Below are 5,000 nucleotides of genomic sequence, written 5' to 3'. Positions count from 1 at the left end.
GGCGCCATCGCTGAGAAACCGGAGGGATGGGGGGAGTGGGAAGGGGGGGGGCACGCGAGAGGAAATGCTTATGTTAAAATAAGTAATGACCATCAGGACGTATGTGTGGACAGCAGGTCTCTCTCTCTCTCTCTCTCTCTCTCTCTCTCTCTCTCTCTCTCTCTCTCTCTCTCTCTCTCTCTCTCTCTCTCTCTCTCTCTCTTTTCCCTCAACTTCCTCCCTATTGTTCTCCTTTCTTTCTCCCTTCTGTCTTCTCTTTTCCCTTCTTGCTACTCTTCTCTATTCTTTCTCCCTCCTTTCCTTTCTCTCTCCTCTCCCCCCCCCCTCCTCTTCATCCTTTTCTCCCTCCCTTTTCTTCCTCATCTACCTCTTCTTTTTTCTCCTTCCCACCTTCCCCAATTCCTCCCCCTTCCCTCCCCCCCCTTCTTCCACTTCTTCTTCCTCCTCCTCCCCCTCTTCCCCCTGTATCGCTCCGCCAATCACGTCTCAACAGCTTTTGTTTGGAGTGCATCAGTCACTGAAGCGAAGACACATCCCCGTTCGACCACCTTGCCTCTCTTCAGCATCCGAGAGAAAACAAGATTCATGAAAAAACAATGAGTGGAGAGAAGCGAGATAAATAGATGAGCCTATACAAGATCCCGGAAAAGATGAGGCTAGGCCTACGTGCATAATGGGAAGGAAAATTTTACCTCATGCCTGGACTATCATGGAGACTAAGGACGGGTAAAAGAAAAGAAAATTTGCATTTCAAAGGAAGAATGGCCAACAGTAAGATAACGAGATCACGCCAACATTCACACGGTAAAATTAATGGAAAAGTTATCTTACCATGCAACCACCTAACCACCGGTACACACACGCAAATAACGTGTAAGTGTGCGATTACCTTAAGACAAACAAAAAAGTAAATGAATGTATATATTTTTAGAAAAGTCTAACTTCTCAACAAGTTCATAACACATCATTTCTGAAGCTCTACTACACTACCGTGGTACCTCCACCTCCACCTTCAACGTCTTAGCCACTTCCTCCACCAGCTCCTCCAACACATTCACCTTCCAACTCTACTTTCTCCAACACCTCTCCCTCCTCCTTTTCCAACAATTCGATTCCGTCTCACCCAAAACACCCACCTCCTTCCCTAATATATTCTCTGGACAAAACAAGTACCGGTTTACAAGCAAATAACGAAGAAAAAAACAATATGGCTTAACTTAGGAAACAAATAGAGGGTTAACAAGACAAAAAAGAGGTCATCCTTACAAAACAAACCAAGACGCAAAGCTGCATACACAATCAAACAAATAGACACACCACAAACGACGCAAAAACACTAAGCGTGTGAAAACCTACAAAGGTTTCGGCAAATCGTCTCCAAAAGAGGAACTCCCCCTCCCCCCTAAAAAAAAAGAGAAAGAAAAGGAAAGAAAAAAAAGAACGACAACACGTCCCCGTCAGCATCGGGAGGAACACACATAGCCTACGGGCTTGTCCACGATTTTCACTTTCATCAGCGTCATCTTCCCGGATGCGTCACACGGGAGATTCAACCCCCACCCCCCACCCCCATCCCTCTCCCCACACCCCTACAAACTCACAACACACACCCTTTCGCGTCCCCCACGCACCATCGGGATGTAAAGAGGGGGAGGGGGAGGGGGAGAGGGGGGGACGACGATTGGGATAGAAAGTCTAAAAACGCGATTTCCTTGTCCGAGCACACCCCTTCTAGAGCTTGTTCTGAACCAACTCTGAACTTTTCCGCCTCATCAATGGATTTTATGAGGAGTTCTACGCCAGTGGGAGAGCGAGGGGGGTGGAGGAGGAGATGAGGGGGGCAGAGCGGGGGAGAACATGAGGTGGAAGAGGAGGCGGAGCCGGAGGAGGGGTAAAACATTAAAGAAGGGAGAAAAAATGTGTTAGTAGTAATATAAGAGGCAGGAAAAGAAGACATGGAAGAGGGAGAGGAGGAGGTCGAAGAGGACGAGGAGGAAGAGTAGGAAAAGGGGGGGTAAGTAAGTCGAGGAAGAGGAGGAGGCCGAGGAGGTCGAGTAGGAAGAGGAGGTCGAAGAGGAAAAGGGAGGGGAGGATCGATGAGGACGAGGAGGAAAGGGGGGCCGAGGAGGAAGAGGAGGAAGAGAAGGTCGAGGAGGAAGAGGTGGACGAGGAGGAAGGGGAGGAAGAGGAGGAGGTCGAGGGGAATCATGATGAGGATGGTGGTAATGACGATGGCTATCTCTTCATGGTCAATACTTTACGAAGGTGGCGATACAATATAATGCAATAATGATGATGACAAATTTAATGAACACAGAACCCCAATAAAAAAACAACAATAAAACTAATGATAATAGCAACAGAACAACAAGTTAAAAGTTAATAACAATACTCAAAGACGCGAAGGTATCTCGCAAGGTGTCAACATTCAAAGACAAAAAAAGGACGAAAAGTTGTTATTGGATTTCCGTCCGCCACCCGTTCTCCGAGAAGTAAGATTCTTACATCGGTTACTGGGAGAAAAAGAGAGGGAGAGGGAGGAGGGGAGGGAGGAAGGGAGAGACAGAAAGAGAAAGAGAAAGAAAGAAAGAGGGAGAGAGAGAGAGGAGGAGAGAGGGAGAGAGAGAGGGGGAGGGGGAGGGGGAGAGGGAGAGAGAGAGAGAGAGAGAGAGAGAGAGAGAGAGAGAGAGAGAGAGAGAGAGAGAGAGAGAGAGAGAGAGAGAGAGAGAGAGAGAGAGAGAGAGAGAGAGAGAGAGAGGACGGGAGAGAGAGAGAGAGAGAGAGGACGGGAGAGAGAGAGAGAGAGGACGGGAGAGAGAGAGAGAGAGGACGGGAGAGAGAGAGAGAGAGAGAGAGAGAGAGAGAGAGAGAGAGAGAGAGAGAGAGAGAGAGAGAGAGAGAGAGAGAGAGAGAGAGAGAGAGAGAGAGAGAGAGAGAGAGAGAGAGAGAGGATGGGAGAGAGAGAGAGGGGAGCGGAGGGAGAGGAGCGGAGAAAGGAGAAAGATAAAGAAGGTGAGATAGAAATCGATAGAGATAGATAGATGGATAGAGAATGGAAGAGAGACTAGACAACAAAGAAACAACAAAAATAAGACACATCTACTTGACGATTATCCGAGCTTCAAGCTTCACTCAACCCACCATCTGTCGCACCACTCCCCCCTCTCCCTATCTTTGCCTCTCGCTAGGACTCGCACTTACTTTCATGATCACAACAACACGAGTCATTATATTTAATGCCAAAACAAAAGGAGATAGAGAGCGAGAAAGGAAATGCGAGAAAGAGAGGAAAGAGAGAGAAAGAGAGAAAGAAAGAGAGAGAAAGAGAGAAAGAGAGAGAGAGAGAGAGAGAGAGAGAGAGAGAGAGAGAGAGAGAGAGAGAGAGGGAGGGGGGGAGGGAGAGAGGGAGAGGGAGAGGGAGAGGGAGAGGGAGAGAGGGAGAGAGAGAGAGAGAGAGAGAGAGAGAGAGAGAGAGAGAGAGAGAGAGAGAGAGAGAGAGAGAGAGAGAGAGAGAGAGAAAGAGAGCGAGAGAGAGAGGGGGGAGGGAGGGGGAGAGAGAGGGGGGAGGGAGGGGGAGGGGGAGAGAGAGGGGGGAGGGAGGGAGAGGGTGGGAGAGGGAGGGAGAGAGAGGGAGAGAGAGGGAGAGGGAGAGAAATAGAAAGAGATGAAACGTCTGTCCTACCTGCCCTATATATTCTACTCGTCTCAAATACCCAAATCCTCATTTACTTTTGAACACACTCGTAACACACTTGAGCAACACCCCAGCATGGCCAGGATGCCACTATGCCCTCCGGCTGACCTCCGCCCAGGAAGCTGCTGCCGTCTGCTTCGCTTGCGGTCTGTTCTCTCTCTCTCTCTCACTCTTCCCTCCTCCTCCTCCTCTCTCTACCTTCTCTTCGTCTCTCTCCCTCTCCTCTACCTTCTCTTCGTCTCTCTCCCTCTCCTCTACCTTCTCTTCGTCTCTCTCCCTCTCCTCTACCTTCTCTTCGTCTCTCTCCCTCTCCTCTACCTTCTCTTCGTCTCTCTCCCTCTCCTCTACCTCCTCCTCGTCTCTCTCCCTCTCCTCTACCTCCTCCTCGTCTCTCTCCCTCTCCTCTACCTCCTCCTCGTCTCTCTCCCTCTCCTCTACCTCCTCGTCTCTCTCGCTCTCCTCTACCTTCTCTTCGTCTCTTTCACTCTCCTCTACCTCCTCCTCGTCTCTCTCACTCTCCCTCTCCTCTACCTCCCCCCTCCTCGTCTCTCCTACTCTTTCTCTCTCTTCCCTTCTCCTCTTCCTCCTCTCTCTCTCTTCCCTTCTCCTCTTCCTCCTCTCTCTCTCTTCTCTCCTCCTCTCCCCCTTCTCTCTCCTCGTGTGTGTGTGTGTGTGTGTGTGTGTGTGTGTGTGTGTGTGTGTGTGTGTGTGTGTGTGTGTGTGTGTGTGTGTGTGTGTGTGTGTGTGTGTGTGTGTTTGCGCGCGCGCGCGCATAATTAGTTGTGCTTCTTCATTTGATTACTAAAAGACATCGCCGTAGCGCAAATTGCAAGCGCCAACTTAAGAGGCTCGTGCACCGTTAAGTTCACGGCGCCGGAGGTCCCACGACAAACCCAGAGAGAGGACAAGTAAACAAGTAAACTCATCCAATTATAACCAACAAACACATTTAGTTCGTTATAGGTCAGACCACATCAAAGCCAGCACGCTCAGCACCCCAGACCATCCGTTTCCACGACAGTCAGCAACTTGCAGTCAGCAAATCCAGTCAGTTCAAGTGCAATGATCTTTTGCACCTTTCACGTTTTCGTTATAGGCCTACTTATAAGAGGAGAGACAGTTCAAGAATATCAATAATGACAACAACAGCAAAATTTCCAAAGTGTGAGAGGGAGGGATCGCGTGCACAGGTTTTAGTAATTAAATGAAATACCAAACCACTGTTGCAACACCGATTCATAAAAATTACCAACAGATTTTTAAAAAATACAAACAATAAAGTGACGATAGTTGATCATATGCCTTA

General features: G+C 48.9%; 1 protein-coding gene across 1 annotated transcript in view; it reads right to left on the bottom strand.

The window, feature by feature from the left end:
- Positions 1-5,000, bottom strand: part of Girdin (protein girdin) — a 281,482-nt gene that overhangs the window by 275,987 nt on the left and 495 nt on the right. The gene's annotated exons all lie outside the window — the stretch shown is intronic.

The sequence above is a fragment of the Penaeus japonicus genome, unplaced genomic scaffold (assembly GCF_977035675.1).
Source record: "Penaeus japonicus unplaced genomic scaffold, GWHDUDI00000001_assembly GWHDUDI00000013, whole genome shotgun sequence".
NCBI lineage: Eukaryota > Metazoa > Arthropoda > Malacostraca > Decapoda > Penaeidae > Penaeus > Penaeus japonicus.
This window is presented reverse-complemented; position numbering and strand designations above follow the sequence as displayed.